This window comes from Canis lupus, chromosome 12 (genome assembly GCF_003254725.2).
Source record: "Canis lupus dingo isolate Sandy chromosome 12, ASM325472v2, whole genome shotgun sequence".
Taxonomy (NCBI): Eukaryota; Metazoa; Chordata; class Mammalia; order Carnivora; family Canidae; genus Canis; species Canis lupus.
In genome coordinates, this window is record NC_064254.1 from 23,738,293 (window position 1) to 23,757,048 (window position 18,756).

The 18,756-nt window shown below is 37.9% G+C and overlaps 1 protein-coding gene across 1 annotated transcript in view; it reads right to left on the reverse strand.

The window, feature by feature from the left end:
- COL21A1 (collagen type XXI alpha 1 chain) overlaps nucleotides 1-16,519 on the reverse strand; it is a 240,435-nt gene extending 223,916 nt beyond the window's left edge. Inside the window, exons 1-2 of the mRNA XM_049092201.1 lie at nucleotides 16,129-16,519; nucleotides 1,178-1,237 (exon numbers count right to left, since the gene is read on the reverse strand). The gene's annotated coding sequence lies outside the window, so the exon portion shown is untranslated. The remainder of the gene's footprint in view (nucleotides 1-1,177; nucleotides 1,238-16,128) is intronic.
- Between the last annotated feature and the right edge of the window lie 2,237 nt (nucleotides 16,520-18,756).

The following is an 18,756-nucleotide window of genomic DNA, read 5'->3' on the forward strand; positions in this document are numbered from 1 at the left end:
TTAAATCCTGCTTTGTCTAAGTTAAGCAAACTTGCTTTCCAAAGGTCACAACCTCTTTCTTTGCCAAAGGCCTGAATATTTTCTCATTACATCCTTAATTCTCTGTGAACTGCCCAACATGACCACAAGGTTTAGTAATTTCTCATCTCGAAAGACAACTGAATGCCTTTCTCAACACAGATTCAGTTCAGCTGAGTATTGCACTTTGCAAAACGCTCCTCTTTATCTTCTACCAGTGAAAACTACCCTTTACTCTCTTATCCTCCTACTTTCAACATCAATATGGAAAATAATTAATTGAGTTAATTAGCTGCAGACACTTGACATTCTGATGAGAAGTGTAGCTCATGTTTCCCCTTTAGGAATATTTTTAATGTTTGTCTTTTAAGAGGCTCCCATTTTACTCCCTCCTCGCCCCCACATTCTTTAATTATTTTTCAGATCTTTAATTATTTGAGTCAAAATAAATTGATAGTTATATAAACTAAGTATATAAACTAGTTTTCACAGTGACAGTTTCAAATACTTTTAAGGTCAACTATTTTTAAGATACAAGTTCTTTTCAGTTAAAAACTTAAATATTTTAAAATCTATCCCACTTCAAATTTGATATCATACTATGCATACTGAATTCTAGGTACAACACAGAATAGCTTTTGTACTACGAAAGCCAGTATATAATTGTCTCTTCATTTGTCGTTAATTTTAAGACATATTCTCAATCTCCAAAGTGATAATTGCCCTGGAAAAAAAATCAAGTAGAGACTCTACTTGTCATGTTTTCCACAAAATCCCCAAAGCTCAGGAAATGTTGTTGAATTAATAAGTCACTAGTGCAGCTCTAATGTGAGTCACAGAAAGACCAAACCTCTTTCAATTTGATGAAAGCTACACATTTGCAATGTCAAAGGCAGAAACACTTTAGATCCTATCTAAGAAAATCACCTTGCAGAACTGATAACCATAAAGGTTTAGAATTATTTCCTAAAAATTCTCTAATTCTTTTAAGAACTTCTCTGTAATTCTTTGTAAATATTGAACTCTACCATTCCCGTAGAGTTTTTCCCACCTACTATTTTACAATATATAACTGAAAAGCATACCATCAAATGGTAAATAGAAAAGTACCAACCAGCAAACTGTTAACTGAGCTCACAGTCTGCTACTCAGTGATTACCTGACCAGATGAATCCAAATCCTCCACCAGCAGCAAGACTCCTGCTTTATGGACACAGTTCTGAAAAGGAAAGGCCATTATAGTTCAGAGTCTGTGTTTAAGACCAGAATGAACCTGGGTTCAAATCCCAGCTTGGGCACCTACTAGCTATATGACCTAGAACAAGTGATGTAACCTCCCTAATCTTAGCTGTCTCATCTTTAAAATGACAAAAGCAATATCTATTTACAAATTTCTTATAATAGCATGAGACACTACTAAAGGCTCAAAAAAATAGCTATTGTCATGACATTTATTACATGACATGTATCAACTGCCATTTCAAGTTTAAGGATTCTTTGACCGTACGGACTAAATTCTTAATAGAGTATATCATATACACACACACTCACACATCTGATAATTATGAGCACCATCCTTCCCAGTTCCCTGATTCTGTGAGGTCTACCGGAGTTGTAAAGCTGTAGGGGAGGAGACAGGGGAATGAAGGAAGTCAGCGTGGAGGAAGTCAGGAAATGTCCTTCACATTAGAAACTAGTCAAAAGCCAAATCTGTATAACACATTGGACCATTTCCTATCTTGATTTTTATATTACTGCCTGAATAATATAGGGCAGTAGATTTTTTTTCTCTATCTTTACAACAGTTTAGTTCAGAGGTGAGAGGAAATGAAAAGGGTTGTTTGTCAGGAAATAAGTTCTCTTTACGCAGCTGAGAACATGAACCCAACAAAAGTTGTGCCTAACTAGTTCCACAAACTTAAGTCACAGGTATAGGCAATGCTGTTATAAACTCGGAACACATGAAACACTTGAATGAATCTCAAATATTCTCCTTCTGTCTTATCACAGATGCGGCAGGTGGTCCCAGATTCCTGAGCTAAGTTTAATAAAAGTTGCACATATTGGCCAGTGATTCTTTTTTTTTTAAGATTTTTATTATTTATTTTGGAGAGAGAGTACAAGCGAGATGAGGGTCAGAGTGGGAAGCAGACTCACTGCTGAGCAGTGAGCCCAAAGCGAGGCTCGATCCTGGATCTCTGGGATCATGACCTGAACCAAAGGCACTTAAGCAACTGAGCCACCCAGGTGCCCCTTGCCCACTGATTCTTAGGAGAGTCAGACCACTGTCATTTCAGCATGGCATAGACACCACAAAGTTAGTTTTCTTCAAGAATAGAACCTTTAAAGATCTTATTCATGAAGCTTTTCTATAGGTCATTTGAACATCGAACACCACAGAGCAAAATAATTTCATAAAAATAAAAATTATGATCTGTCTTTTTAAAAGTTTTCTCTTCAATACAACCTATTATGTCTTAAAAACCAGTAGAAGTCAATAAGGATATTTGATTTGCTATATTGTAAAAAGAAAGTGAATTCTCTGAATATAAGCATATATTGATATCAAAATATACTATTCATATTTAAGAAAATATAACTCACTGATTTAAATTTAAAATGTAAACATTAAAACTTAAAATTATTTGGAAATAACTTGGAATTATTTGAAATTATTCCAAGTAAATTTGGAAATTATTAAGCTAGATTTTTTAATCAAATTAACTGCTACATTGTGGAAATAAAACTATTTGCAAATGGACACAGAGAAAATACAGTATTAACATTTCTAAAACACTAAAAAAGCATCAGTTAATAGTAAATATATTCTTTATCTAACTATGTAAAATCCTCAAGAAAAATAACATTTGGATAGCAATTGTTCCTTAAGTTTTAGAATACAAGCTCTTAGCTGAGAAGAGCTATCTCAGACAATCAACAATGTGGTAGGATATTCAGAAGAATGTTCAAAACATCATTTAGTTATTGAACCTAGCTGTGAATTGGGTAAAATATTTTTTCTCTATTGGGATACAGGAATATCCCTCTATTGGGATATATTTCTTTGGATATATTACTAGTGTGGAATTTTTAGTGCAAAAGATCGGGGCTTCTAATACCTGCCACCAAACTGCCCTCCAAAGGCCTGCCTGTTTGCCCTGCCATTAGTGTGACTGTGTGAGTTGTCTTTTTCTCTATCACCATTCTCATCAGTTTTTAAAAGTTTCATGTTAATTTACTATGTAGAGAGTGACATCATCACCCTGCTCAATTTTAATTTACACTTATGGGATTAGTAAAACATTTCTAGATGTTTCTTAACCAATTGCATTTCTCCTTTTATAAATTGCTTATTCATATCCTTTGCTCATTAATTGATATTTTCTCAGTTCTTTAATATCTCTGTAAAAATTATCTATACTTTAAAAATTTTAAGAACATATGTCTGGACATATTGGCCAATATTTTAGCAATTTGTCATTTGACCTTTAATTTCTTTTCTGTCATATTTTCCCTAGTGGGTTTTAAATTTTCATGTATAGAAGCCTTTTAAACTTTTCTTCATCTTATGGTATTTTTCTTTTTGCACTCATGTTTAAGAAGGTATTCCTGCTCTGAGATCAGAAATTGTCATTTTTTTTCCTCTAATGGTTTCATTTTTTAAATTTTTCAAGAGTTTTACGGAGGCATAATTGACATATGATCAGCTGTACGTTTCAAGTGTGCAATTTAATAAATTTTGATAAACACATAAGCCTATGAAGCCATCACCCCATCAAGATAATGAACTTATCACAGAGACAGTGATTGGCTGAGTTGGTTAAGCATCTCAGCTTAGGTCTTGATCTCAGGTCATGTGTTGGACTCCATGCTGGGTGTGGAGCCTACTTACAAAAAAAAAAAAAAAAAAAAATGGAACGTATCTATCACCCACTCTATTGTGGCATTGCAATTTGCTTGGTCTTTTACCCCATTTGGCACAGAGCTCGTAAAATCCTTGGAATTTCCCAAGTGATAAGAGAGCTATAGATGTCTTTTGTTACATTAATAAGATAGCTTTTGGAAAGCACCTAAGGAGGGAACTGGTTGCCAGGAGAACCAACCACATGATTATAGGGTTGGAACTTTCAATTCCACTCCTCTGAGTTTCAGGGAATACAAAGGGGCTGGAGATTGAATCAATTGCCAATGGCCAATGATTTAATCAACCATGCCTATGTAATAAGGCCTCCATAAAAACTCAGAATGAGGATGTTTGAAGAGCTTTCAGGATGATGAACATATGGAGATTCTTGGGAGCAGTGAGTTCAGAAGGGACATGAGAGTCTGTGCTCCTTCCCCTTACCTCATCCTATGCATCTCTTCCATCTGGCTGTTCCTGAGTTACATCCTTTTTTTAATAAACCAGTGGTCTAGTAAGTAAAATATTTCTCTGAGTTCTGTGAGCTGTTTTAGCACATAAATAGAACCCAAGGAGGGAGTCTTGATTTGTTAATATGCCAAGAGCCAACACTAACTAGTCTCCCAAGTAACTGATGTAGAAGTAAATCAGTGTGTGAGTTGTAGTAAAGATTTTAAGTGCCACATGTGTTGGATCTCTAGTCAATGCAGTCAGAACTTCCTCTCCCTGTAGATTATCCTTGTGCTATGAGAGAGTGAATGTAAAAATAGACAATAGCCAGACTACATACAAAAATTGAACTTTGACCTACAACATGCAGTAATCTACCCAGGAAACGGATCTCCTTATCTGTAATAAACAACCCAGGAAGCCAGACTGCTATAAGTCAAATGTGCAGGAAGCCAGATTGCTATCTCTGGTCACAATCCAGGAAGCTGAACAATAACTATAACAATCAGCCCCAAACAATCAGGACTTGATTAATAACTAATAGCTTCAAACTTAGGACCAACCAGAGCCAAAAACGCACCCTCACCAATTACCCAGAATGCCTCACTTCTACTTCACTTGCCTACAGCTTTCCCCCACCAAGGGCCTCCAATCAGGGCATACCTGAAGCCTTTCTTTTTTTTTCCTTTTTGCCTTGGAGTCTGCCAATACACAAGTGGTGGTTGACTCACTTGCTATACCAAGGTCAGAATAAACAGACTTTGTTTTTCTCATCTGATTGATCTTGGTTTATTTCCATAGCTATATGGGTAAGCCAGGCTGAGCTTCCCACAGGGAGACCTACCATAGATACTGGTTTAGTTTCTTCCTGGGTAATTGCTCAGAAATGCTGAAAACACCTCCATTTTTGTAAATTTTATTATTTTACCTGGGAGAGTTTGGCGACTACCTTGCTCTAGACTCTATCATAGGACTATCATCTATTTGATAATAATGGTAATGAGGACAATGATGGTGATGAGGACAAGAAGACAAAAGGAATAATAGCAACTATCATTTATTGAATACTTGCATTGTTCCAGGTCCTTTGATGAGCACTTTAATTACAAAATTAACTCCTGGAATACCCTCAGAGTTCTTAGAGTACATCAGCCTTACCTGAGGACTTCTAGAACTGCAAATTCTCTGTCCCTTCCCCCCCTCTGCTGACTCACCCTCTGGGTGATTCTGATGCCACTAAAGTTTGAGAGCCCCTGGAATATCCATGAATTCATTTTAATTCATATCATTTTAAGATAAGAACATCGAGGCACAGGACAGCTAAGTAGCTTGGGTTCAAATCTGGGCAGTCTGATTCTCTGCACTGCATCCCTAGTTATGAGGGAAGATGTGAAAAGTTTCCAAAGGAGTACCTGTGCAGTGCAGTTGGTTAAGTACAAACCAAAACTCTTGGTTTTGGCCCAGGTCGTGCCCTCAGGGTTCTGGGATCAGGGTTCTGGGATCAAGTCTTACATTGGGCTCTGTGCTCAGCATGGAGCCTGACTGAGATTCTCTTCTCCCTTTGCCCCTCCCCACTATGCTCTCTCTCTCTCTCTTTAAAATAAGTAAATAAAATCTTTAAAAAAAAGTTTTTTGGGATGCCTGAGTGGCTTGGTGGTTGAGCCTCTGCCTTAGGCTCAGGGCATGATCCCGGAGTCCCAGGATTGTGTCCCACATTGGGCTCCCTGCAAGGAGCCTGTTTCTCCCTCTGCCTGTGTCTCTGTGTGTGTCTCTCATGAATAAATAAAATCTTTTAAAAAAAAGTTTTCCAACTTTCATTATCTAATTAGTCTATGTAGACACTATTCCCTTTGTGAAATTTTAAGTAACTAAAATGGCACAAGGACAAACAGATGAGAAGAAAATATTCTGATATTAAAGATTTTCCCCTCAGAGCCTGAAGAAAGGCCAGACTTAGGGACTGAATAAATTTCCAAGACCAACTATTTTTCCCAGTAACCACTTTCTCCTTAAGGCTATATAACAGTGAATTACCAAAAACACACAAACAGATCAATCTCAAACAAATGAGATCACTTATGTGAAAATACTTTTTAAAGAATTATACGAATTTATTATTCTTAGCTAAAATCAATAACAGTATCTGTAAAGTGATCTCCCTGGCACTTCTCCCTGCTCTGTGATTTAAGTTGTGACTACTCAATGCCAAAATTTTGGTCACTGTAGTGGGTGAAAGATATCTATCAAACCAGTTATTTGGTTCTGTCTAGTCCAAAACAATGGGTAGATCATTTTCCATCCAGCTATTTTGGCAAAACCAGTACAGCCTTAGCTGCTTTGTTTTGACTAAGTAAATACTTTCTTTGCCTTTTTCCACATTTAAGTCTCCATGAATCCTCCTTTGCCACCCTTGTTTCATGGAATTGTTCTTAGCTAGACCTTAGCTTACTCTTCCAAATTATGTCTCATTTCTTTCTCTCTTTCAAACATGCTCTGCAAACTCACTTTTCCTGGATGTTTTTCTCTATCTACCAAGATAACAACCATGAGTGGACGTGACAATATTGTATGACCTGAGTTTTAAAAATTCCCTGCACAATGAACCTCTTTGTTATTTACAACAGGTTTCTCAAGGGCTACACTACATAACAATAAAAATAACAATATCAATAACAACTACTACTTTTAATGAAGGTCTGTGATGGCCCTCACTTCCATCCTCACTTCAGATGAAAGGATTTTTCCTCTGATAATAAATAATTTCTGGAAGGGGTCCTGCCCATAAACAGCTCTTGGCTTATGTGAAAGTGTTACACCACACTAAAAACCTTTACCTTTGTGATTCTTAATTCTTGCCTTCAACTATCAATCCAGGTTTCTGAGTAAGGCCTCAGGAGAATCACACATTCCAATCCCTACCATGTAACCTTAAGCCTCTTGGGCTTCAGCTTTAATGTCTGTGAAATGTGGTGAGGATAAATGCACGTGTAACCAGCTTATTGATGTGTCTAAACTCAGTGGAATATAAACATCAAAGGGTTTTCCTTTTCTCCATGTGCTGCCTTCATAATGTGTTACAGCAAACCTCTTTAACTTCATTTTGGAGCTATCCTATTGTCCCATCTAAAAAGATATTTGCGGGCAGCCCCGGTGGTGCAGCGGTTTAGCGCCGCCTGCAGCCCAGGGTGTGATCCTGGGGACCTGGGATCAAGTCCCGCATCGGGCTCCTTGCATGGAGCCTGCTTCTCCCTCTGCCTGTGTCTCTGCCTCTCTCTTTCTCTCTGTGTGTGTGTGTGTGTGTGTTTCTCATGAATAAATAAATAAATATTTTAAAAAAATAAAAAATAAAAAGATATTTGCAAATGACATATCCAGTAAAGGATCAGTATTCAAAATACATAAAGAACTTCTATAATTCAAAACCAAAAAACCCACAAATAATCCAATTAAAAATGGGCAGAAGACATGAACAGACATTTCTCCAAAGAAGACATATAGATGGTCAACAGACATACAGAAAGATGCTTACATCACTAACAATCAGGGAAATGCAAATCAAAACCACAATGAGACATCACCTCACACGTGTCAGAATGTCTAAAATCAAAAACATAAGAAACAAGTGTTGTTCTCCACGATATGAAGAAAAAGAAACCCTCATACACAGGCTGGGGAATACAAACTGGCACAGTCACTGTGGAAAACAATATGGAGGTTCCTCAAAAAAAAAAAAAAAATAGAATGACCAGGATCCGTGGGTGGCTCAGCAGTTTAGCGCTTGCCTTCAGCCGAGGGCATGATCCTGGGGACCCAGGATCGAGTTCCACGTCGGGCTCCCTGCATGTAGTCTGCTTCTCTCTTTGCCTGAGTCTCTGCCTCTCTCCCTCTCTGTGTCTCTCATGAATAAATAAATAAAATCTTTAAAAAAAAATAGAATGACCATATGATTCAGTAGTTCCACTACTGAATGTTTCCTCAAATAATACAAAAATACAAATTTGAAAAGATATATGCACCCCTACATTTATTGCAGCATTATTTACAATAGCCAAATTATGGAAGCAATCTGAGTATCCACCAACAAATGAATGAATAAAGAAAATGTGGTGTATATATATATATATATATATATATACACACACACACACACAATGGAATGTTATTCAGCTATAAAAATGAATGAAATCTTGCCATTTGTAATAACATGTATGGATCCATAGGGAATAATGCTAAATAAAATAAGTAAGAGAAAGACAAATACCATATGATTTCATTCCTATGTAGAACTTAGGAAACAAAACAAAGAAAGAAAAAGTGACAAACAAAAGAACAGATTCTTAAGTATAGAACAAACTGAAGGTTACCAGAGGGGAGGAGAGGAGAGGAGATGAGTGAAATAGGTGAAGGGGATTAAAAGCACACTTGTGATGAACATTGAAATGAATAGAATTCTTGAATTACTATATCGTATGCCTGAAACTAATGTAATGCTGTATGTTAATTACAATGGAATTTTTTAAAATTCTATCTAGTCCAGACTAATATAAAATTAGGGGGTGCCTAGGTGGCTCAATCAGTTAAGCATCTGCCTTCAGTTCGGGTCATGATCTGGGGATCCTGGAATCAAGCCCTGCAACAAGCTCCCTACTCACCAGAGAGCCTGCTTCTTCCTCTCCCTCTGCTACTCTCCCTAATTGCACTCTCTCTCTCTACCAAATAAATAAATCTAAATAAATAAATAAAATTAGCTTTATATTCACTTTAATGCTCATTTCTTCCCCTGAAGTGTCATTAACAGTCACTCACTTTTAAAATGGTTTTATATGGGATGCCTGGGTGGCTCAGTGTTGCGCATCTATCTTTGGCTCACATCATGATCCCAGGGTCCTGAGATTGAGTTCCGCATTAGGCTCCCTGTAGGGAGCCTGCTTCTCCCTCTGCCTATGTCTCTGCCTCTCTCTGTGTCTCTCGTGAATAAATAAATAAAATCGTTAAAAAATAAAAAATAAAATAAAATGGTCATTTTTCCTTTCCTGTTCCAAATACTACAGGATTGAGTTCCAAACACTAAATGATTACGCATATTTAATGTTAAACAAGGTTAGGCTGGACTCTGGTTTAGAAGTTCTGCATGTACATTGTAATCTATGGTTCTAGTTTTTGAAAATAAGGAAAGGAGTAACAGTTTTTGCTGTACCTTGGGGGAGGAGAGAATAAGTTAGGAGTGGGCAAACTTTAGGAAAAATAAATATTTGATTCCAGACATTCATATACAGAGTTTGTGTTAGAAAACTATGCCATAAACATCCTAGATTTATTATTAGGGCATAATTGAATTCCATCTAGATCACCCAAGCCTTCATTATTTTACTTCAGCTCATTCTCACATCCATATTATAGCTTCTTGCCCAAATCCTATTGACCCAGCAGGAAATTCAGTCATCTGCACAATGGCTAACTCCAGCTCCACAGGAGTGAGCTACGGAATTCCCTAGGAAGAAGGCAGCTGACCTGTGCTGACCGCCTAGATGTTACATTGACAACACAAAATCAACATGTGCACCTTGCTTTATACTATGTAACATGCTGTCACATGTGGTAGAATTTTGCCATCAGGCTTATATGTCATTTCTACTTCCATTTTACAGATGGGAAAACACTCAAATGTATTCTACCCATGGTGGCTTGGCTTTGGGTACATAGTGGAACTGGAAAACGGAAATTTAAAATTAACATTTTCTCCTTTTAATGGAAAGAGAAATGGAGACACAGAAACTGTAAAACTCAAGTCACTGGGCAAATTAACAAGACTAGTAGAAGCAAAATCTGAACCTCCTTTCTTGCACATGCATACTTTTGCCAACATACCATCCTCAAGTTTTGTGCTGATGGGGTCTTCCGTTTTCAGTTATCAGTGCTTTGAGGGTAGGAATCCTACAGAACGTGTCTAATCATAACTTCCCCGGAGCCCCAGTGGAAGAGACTCCCCTTTAGCTCAGCACTGTCAGACCCACGGCTAACAACCCAAAGCTGATAGAGTCAAATGAAATTTTAAGGTGGAAATTACTAACAGAGGGACTCCATTACCTGTATATGAACGGAACTTTGGGATGTTTCCCAAGATAGTCCCAGGAAATTGATATTTCCAAATTCCTATGGACCCATCCATGAAACATCCCCAAAGCTGAAAGGAAGGATTTCCTTTAAAAGTAATCACCACTGGAGCCACCCGAGAAACAAGGCAGTCCTTCTGATAAGCAATTAAATGTCTGTGATGTTTGAGAAGATCCACAGTATATTTTGCTTTCTGCCTTAAGGAGCAGCTAGCTGTCCACCAGCCCAAGTTAAGACTTGCCACTCTAGTCTCATTTTTTCCTGAGGAGTTACCCCCCTACCTTCCTAGCCTGTCATTATAATAACCTCCAGAACCTCTAAACATAATTCATGCCAAGCTTTTTAAAATGCATTTTTTCTTGCATATGGAAGTGAAAACTGTCAGCTTCTATCATGACTTAAATACTGAAACTTAACTCTACTTTTGACATGTTGTTTTCTGATTAGGGGAGCATTGTTTATCTGCTTCTGCCCATAGCTCCTTACACATTTGCTGGAATGGAGGCGGGGGTTACTTCAGCCTGTCTCAAATACCTCCCTCCCTCTTTTTTAGGAGCAAAGTCACCTTCACAGTAACAACTAATAGTAAACCGGTGGAAAGTTGAGAGAATGGTGGATAATGATATTTGACTGTTGATTTCAGCTAGTTTTTATTGTGAAGAGCAACTCTAATTTCAGAGTCAAATTTACCTTCAAAGTTCTCCTCCATTCTAGTTTTGTGGCTAGTTCTTCAAATAAAATACATTTCTCAATACCATAGAGATCCAAGGAAAAATATTTTTCCTATGGCCATTGACAGATACGGAGCAACTGAATTCATTACCTTATGTATTTCACCAAGGACATTTTCCCAATGTGCCTGCCATCATACAATCATTTAAAATTTATTATTATAATCAAAATACAAAACTTGATTTCCAGAATTAATGTTTCCAATAGAATACAATTTCCCTATTATTTCTCTATTTCCCTTCATGATGATATACAAATAAAAAGAAAAGAGATGTTTCAGAAGAAAATACATATAAACTAATTTTATAAAACTAAATTTTTCAGATATTTAAGTAAAAATTTAAGTAACACTCATCTAACTACAAAATGATCTTTCCTGAACATTAATGATTAATAATGTCTTATCATATATATATTTATGTAACAGACTAAGTTCCTGCACAGTTGTTTATAATAAGTTGTACTAGAGATCAATTATTTTTTTAAGATTTATTTATTTTAGAGAGAGAGAAAGAGCATGCAGGGGATGTGACGGACAAAAGAAGAGGGAGAGGATCTCAAGCCCCATCTGACACCCACTAAGCATGAAGCCCAACACAAGGCTCAATCTCAAGACCCTGAGATCATGACCTGAGCTGAAATTAAGAGTCCATGCTTAACCCACTGAGCCACCTAGGTGCCCTAAGAGGTCAATTATTAAACAGATTTCAAACTCATATATTTATCCTAATATACAAAAATGTTTATTTTGGGGGCATCAATCATATGGCACTATTCTGACTCAGGATATAGCTGTGAACAAGTAGAAAAAAATTCTCCTTCAGGAAGCTTACTCCATTGGTGAGTATTTTCTAATGTTATCCTTTGCTTTTCAAATTTCTAGTCCCCTTATTCTAAGCCAAAACTCTCTCCAAAGCTGGCCTTCTAAAGGATCCTCCAGTGGGCTGCTTTCCTGCATAACTCAAGAATGCACACATACTCAAATGCCAACAAAAACTCCATATCTGCACAACATAGCAGTCCTGTGAGTGGAGTCAAATGTAGTACAACCCAGTCAAATGTTGTCCTGCAAGAAGCATATGGAATCTGGCACTAATCTCTAGTGCCACAATGTGGTTTCTACTTCCAAAGTGGCTCCAGTAATCCTCACCTCATGGTATTTGTGACCTTGCTTCGTCTGCTTTCACAGTGAATCAGGGTAGGTTTGTGTGACCAACAGAATATGACAGAAGTCGCATTGTATGACTTCCAAGGCTGAGTCACAAAGGCATTGCAAAGTTGGTCTTCTACATGGTCTCTTGAATTACACACTCCAGGTAGTCAGTGGCCATGCTGTAAGGACATTAAGCATCCCTGAGAGAGGCCCACATGGAGAAGAACTGAGGTCTCCCACCAACATCCACGACTAACTTGACAGCCATGAGCATCTTGAAGTAGAACCTTCAGCCCCAGTCACGCCTTCAAATGACTGTAGCTCCATCTGACACCTATGTATAATTTCATGGGGAACTTCAAGTCAGAATCACTCAGCCAACCTGCTCATAAATTCTTGACTCTCATATCTGTGAAAGATAATAAATGATTTCTTGTTGTGTTAAGCCACTGAATATTGAGGAGATTTTTACACAGCAATAGATAACTGATACACAGGGTTAGTATCAGCCAAACTCTTGAAAGTGCCGAGAACTTCTCATCCCATAAAGTTCTTATTATAATATCCTCTTCCTAACCTCAGGAAATGCTCTCTGGAGTTCATAAGCAGTAGATATGATAAACTGATAGAGGTTAATGTGTAAAACAATGCAAATATGTCAATAGTATATATTTTCTCTGCTAAAACTTTTATATTTTTAACATGTCCTTCAGGTCAACAAATATTAGATGTTTTCCTATATAAATAATTGTGTTGGCTCCTCTGTGATGTACACCAATGAAGAGAGAAGAGACTCTTCCTTTAAGCACCTTATAAGGTAACAAAAGAGACAACAAGCAGAATATGAATTGAGACATATAACATTTGAGTTGAAGTTAGGAAGAGGAAGAGAATTCAAAAAGAATACAAGTGTGTGAACTAAGGTCCATGACTGATGAGGATGATGTCAGGGTAGGTGACTTTTGGCAATTCTATTATAACAATAATCATGAGTACTCATTTGTTGAGAGCCTATCTTATGCCAAGCACCGATACATGATCGAATTTAATCTTCATAGCACAATCTGTGAAGGAGCTATATTTTCTCCTTTTTACAGGTGAAGAAACAAAGATTCTCAAAGATCAAGCCACTTTCCCAAGATCATCCAAATGTAAAATGATGAAGTTGAGTGCTGACCTCACTTCTTTTTCATGTCAAAACCAGCACAAAGTCTCCCCATTACACCACAATGATAACAAGCAACCTTCGTAAAGACTCAACATTCGCATGCATGATTCCTGTGTCTTCCAGGACCACTTACACCACCAGTCTTCCCTCCAAAAAAATGCCATGAGGATGTGTTGACAGCTTAGTTTTGAATATAAAGAAGCCAGTGTGTCTTTAAACAAATCAATTCCAGAAGGAGAGTTTTGGAAAAATGCTGTGGTAATATAATGCATCTAAAAATTTCCAAGAGAGAGAAAGAAGCTGTCAGAGGCAGCCCAGGGGATTTTTGGTGAAAACACATTTTCCTCCTTGCTCATGTCTAAACCTTCTGTCTTCTCTCTACTCTTCCAGGAGCCTGACTGAGTCAACCTCTGGCAAATTTAAGCACCACATATATTTTTATATGGCACCATTCACTTTTCAACACTTGGCTTTGTATTCTGACAACTTAGCTCAAGTATTTGGATGAAAAATGAGTAGAACTTTTTTCTTCATTCACCCCCTACCTTTTTTAGTACTTGTTAATTTATAATTTACATACAATAAAATACACAACTCTCATGTGGACAACTCAAAGGCATTTTACATATGTATACATATATAAGTCTAACACCCAGATCAAAATGTAGAACAAACCCATCCCCAAAAGTTACCACATGCCCTTCAAGTCAGTAACCACTATTACCACTACTCTGACTTTTATCACCATTAATTGTGTTTCCCATTCCTCGAATTCGTATTAATGGATTGATATGTACTGTTTTGGGTCTGGCTCCTTTTGTTCACCTTTTTTGCATTTCATTCATATTGCTGCATGTATCAGCAGTTTCTTTGTTATTGCTATTCCATTATACTTTATTTGAAGTAGTGCTGAGAAATTATTAGATCTACTTGATCAATATCTGAGTTCATCCCTTATATTTTTTGTGTCATCTCAAAAATGTAGATACAACCCAGACATACAAGATACATAATGTTATTATCCATAACCATTCTTATCTTGCTCTGCCATTCCTACTTTCTCTGGTAGCAGAAGAAAGTAGGAACACACATATGATAATTAAAAATAACTTAATATCTTCTGGCTTAATACAATGTATATTGGTCTAAATTTACTTGGAGTGAATATTAATTCAACTCAAAGTTCGAACCCCCCAATGAGGTCTATTTCTGTCTTTCCAGAGTCATGGCTGGAGGAAGGGAAGATATTTCTACCTTCAGGGCAACAGGAGGTGGAGTTTCAGACAAGAACCACCCTCAAGGACTTTGCTAGTCTATTGCACACTGAGAATCTAATCCCTTGGGTATTAGGATGCCACTCAGTGTAGCACACACTGGTCCCCACCAGAACCTCTTGCAGGAAGTTCCTAAACTCAGCAATATCCCCCACCTCAATCAGTTCTGTCAACCAGTTGTCACCACATCTGCATCACCCTTTGGGTCCCCAAAATTTTCAGCTGCCTTTGCCTCAGCAAACTGGAGGATGATAGGCTCTAGAAGACTTCCTTCTGACCCACCAATTTAGATTCCTCAGATATTCCTAAAATATTACCTGAGCACTCCCACACTCAGCACCATGATTAACACAAGACCTATCTCATGGCTTAGGATTCTCCTGTGAAACATTTGAAAAGCTATGACTAAGTCCCATACCACGCATTTCCCAACCTTTCTGTGTGTTCTGTTCCCTGCTATGCCTTACTCACCCCCATGCCAGGGTTTGGCCCTCAGAAGGAAGCCAAATCATTCCTGTCTAAACTCTTTGCCCCATTCTCCTACTCTCTCTCTTTTGTGATGGAGTCTTGTCATAGTCCTTCCATCTGCCTTCAAATACTATGGTTTACAGAAGTGTTCTCAACTAGAGCTGCACATTAGAATCACTAGGAAATATTTTTTAAAAACAGTAGTACCTGACTTTATCTTAGACCAAATAATTGAATCAGAGTCCCAGGAATAGGGCTTAGGCATTAGTATTTTTTTAAGGCTCCCCAAGTGATACTGATAAGTCTCCAGAAATAGGGCTTAGGCATTAGTATTTTTTAAGGCTCCCCAAGTGATACTGATAAGAACCCACTCATTACAATAAACCTCTGATTTGAGTCAGGCAGGCTTAACTCTTGATAGGTAAAGTTTTGGGATTTAGAAAATCTCTTTTTGATAAGACAGTGTACTGCTAAAGACTCAAGAATGTCAGCTCTGAGAACCAAAACCAACAAATGACTTCTTGGCTCTGGATTTAGAGTACCTATTATTTCCCTTAAATAACAAAACCCGTCAATCCCATGTATGGAGAAATGAGGGATGCTATCAATTCAGGGAATTTTTTTAAATTAGCTTAATATTTTTAAAAATCACCCCCATATTCTTTTCATTTTTTTTTTAATTTATCCATTCATTCACTTACTACGGCCCACATCAGTTCATAAAGGAGTGGTCATGACCAGCACTGTAGCACTCTAGAGAGAAGGAATAAACAGTCACTTGCATGTCAAGACCAGAGTAGCAAGAGAGGATTTTCTTCATTTATTGAACAAATATTTACTGAGTACTTACTTGAGGTCATTAGCATATAAGAAGGGTAGATGGAGAAACCTGCTCTCTTCTTGAGTCCAGAAAAGAAGGCAGTCATATTGAGCCAGGGACCTAGGACACATAACTGTGAGGGACAAGGTGAAGAAGGACACTCTGCGAGAGTTCTAAGATGAGAAGTGTGGTCCAGGTCAGGGCACACTCCGCCTTCTGTCTCCCTCATTAATATTTCACTTTCCCCAATATCCCCACTCCTGCCCCCACAAACACTTTTTACATGACCATGAATGGGAGCTGTTGCCTCAGTCATGGGATATTCTTCCAGTCAAAGAAAGATCTGAGGAAGAAGAAGAATGAAGATAAGGAGGGAAAGGTTAGTTTGTAGTCTGGGCAGGTGAGCTGGGTGGAACCCCGGGGTGGTAAGAGAGGCCAGTAAGGAAGGACAAGTTGCTAGGAGACCAGAAAGAATTGAGCATTGAAAATGGGATGAGCACTGGGTGTTATACTATATGTTGGCAAATCAAACTCCAATAAAAAAATACCAAAAAAAAAAAAAAAAAGCATAAAAGAAAGAAAAGACAATAGCCAAGAATCTCAGTCAGAAAAGTGAGGGGGGTGGCAACCAGTTGGCTCAGTTGGTTAAGCGTCTGCCTTCGGCTCAGGTCACAATCCTGGGCTCAAGTCCTACGAGTCCAATGATGGGCTCCCTGCTCAGTGGAGAGTCTGCTTCTCCATCTCCTTCTGCCTCTCCCTCTGCTTGTACACTCACTCTCAATCTCTCTCAAATAAAATAAATATAATCTTTTTAAAAGGGGAAAGAAAGAAAGAAAAAGAAAGAAAAAAGAAAGAAAGAAAGAAAGAAAGAAAGAAAGAAAGAAAGAAAGAAAGAAAGAAAGGGAGGCAGAGAAAACCTATTTGTTCTTTTAAATTCAGATGGGGCCAGCCTACCTACACACACAGACTTTGAGATTAGAAAACAGGGAAATCACTGTCCTTTGGGAAGATGGAGGAGTGATCCTTTACAGTCCTGTATTTTCTCCTGTTATGGATTCTTCTGTTGTTGTCGTTGTCGTTGTTGTTGATGATGATGATGATAATGATGATGTGGACTTTTCTTACTAGAATTTACTACAAAAATTCTCACATCACCTATGAAATTCAGAAAGACAAAAGGGTTGGGTGTTTTGATTTAACTTGCAGTAGCTAGAATAAAGTGAGGAATAAAAATTCAATGTGAAAGTTTAAACTGGCTAAGTCAGAAGGTAAAGATGGTACATATGTCCCCCACTTAAAGAGGAAAGGAAAATGGACTTCCCCTTTACAGAATGTCCCCTTGGGGCGGGGGGGGAAATGAGAGAAAAAAGTGGAGAATCAATTCTGATAAGGAAAAATTTAAAAGCCCACTTTTAATCCTCACTAAGAGAGTGAGCCTTGAAAATAATCCACTACACTGATAATTACCAGTTAAACGAGGCATGCTTTCTTGTCTGGCCCCTTCATACCAAACCCCTAAGAGAGAGCTAAATGGATTGAAGTAAGAACCGAAACTCGAGTTCCTTAAATTTCACGCTACTTGCAGGCAGAGTTTGGGAATCCATGAAGGCCCCTTCCCCATCCCCAAAAAGTTAACCACACAGACTGAGGGGTTGAGTCACCATAAATCAAAATAACCTTGAGAAAACAAACTCAACAAAGCCATAATTATCTCAAGTTGCATCCTTGCCAACAAGTGGTTTTTGACCAAAGAAACTGGAGATGCTAAGGCTATCACTGAAGTGATAAACTTCTAAAAATCATCAATCAGAAATAAAATAATTCAAAATTTCAGGGCACTGATTTAAACTTTTATTCTTAGACATGTGGCACAGGGAGTATAGCAATAGTTTTGAGAAGATATGAAACAATATATCCATCTTTTGAATTAACCAGCCAGAAGTATTTGCTATTTCTTCTTTTCCCTTATTGTTTGCTATTTAGCTTGTGTTTCATTTTGTTGTTGTTTTTTTTTAATTCTAATCAAAAAATATGTTGTTAAAAGAAAACCATCCAGAGATCCACTCCAGTTGATACTAAAAGGAGTTTTATCCTAAGAAATCTGGCATCTTCTGGAATCCAAGGGCAGAAATACAGCTAGTCTGCAGGGGAGCCAGGAATACCATTTAAAACCAAGTAGGATCCTGTCTCCATGTCTTTCAGGCACTGATATGGATTCATTGGTCAGAACCTCTTTATGCTCCCCTTTTCCTTCAATGGCATAGATCAATATACTTCCTTACTGTTTGGTCACATGGCCCAAAAGTTTGCTCAAAATGACAGTTTCCATCTGATTCCACATCAGCACATAAGCCTAGCCAATTCAAAACTTGGTCCCAATTCAAAATTACCAGGAGAAGGAATCTAACTGGCCAGCTAAGATCAAGTATGCACTTTGGGGCTGCTCCAAACTGGGAGTGTGGAGTGTGTACTGAGGATCACATGACCTGCCACCAGCTCATCAGGGACAAGACTGCCTGAGATGAAAGCCTGGGCAGGAAGAAAGAACAATCTGAAGGAGAGGCAGGGATGACCCAGGAAGGGTTAGCCACCTCTCAGAGCACTTGTGCTACAACCAGGGTTTAGATGTTTTATACTCCAGGAGAATGTTACCTGTTA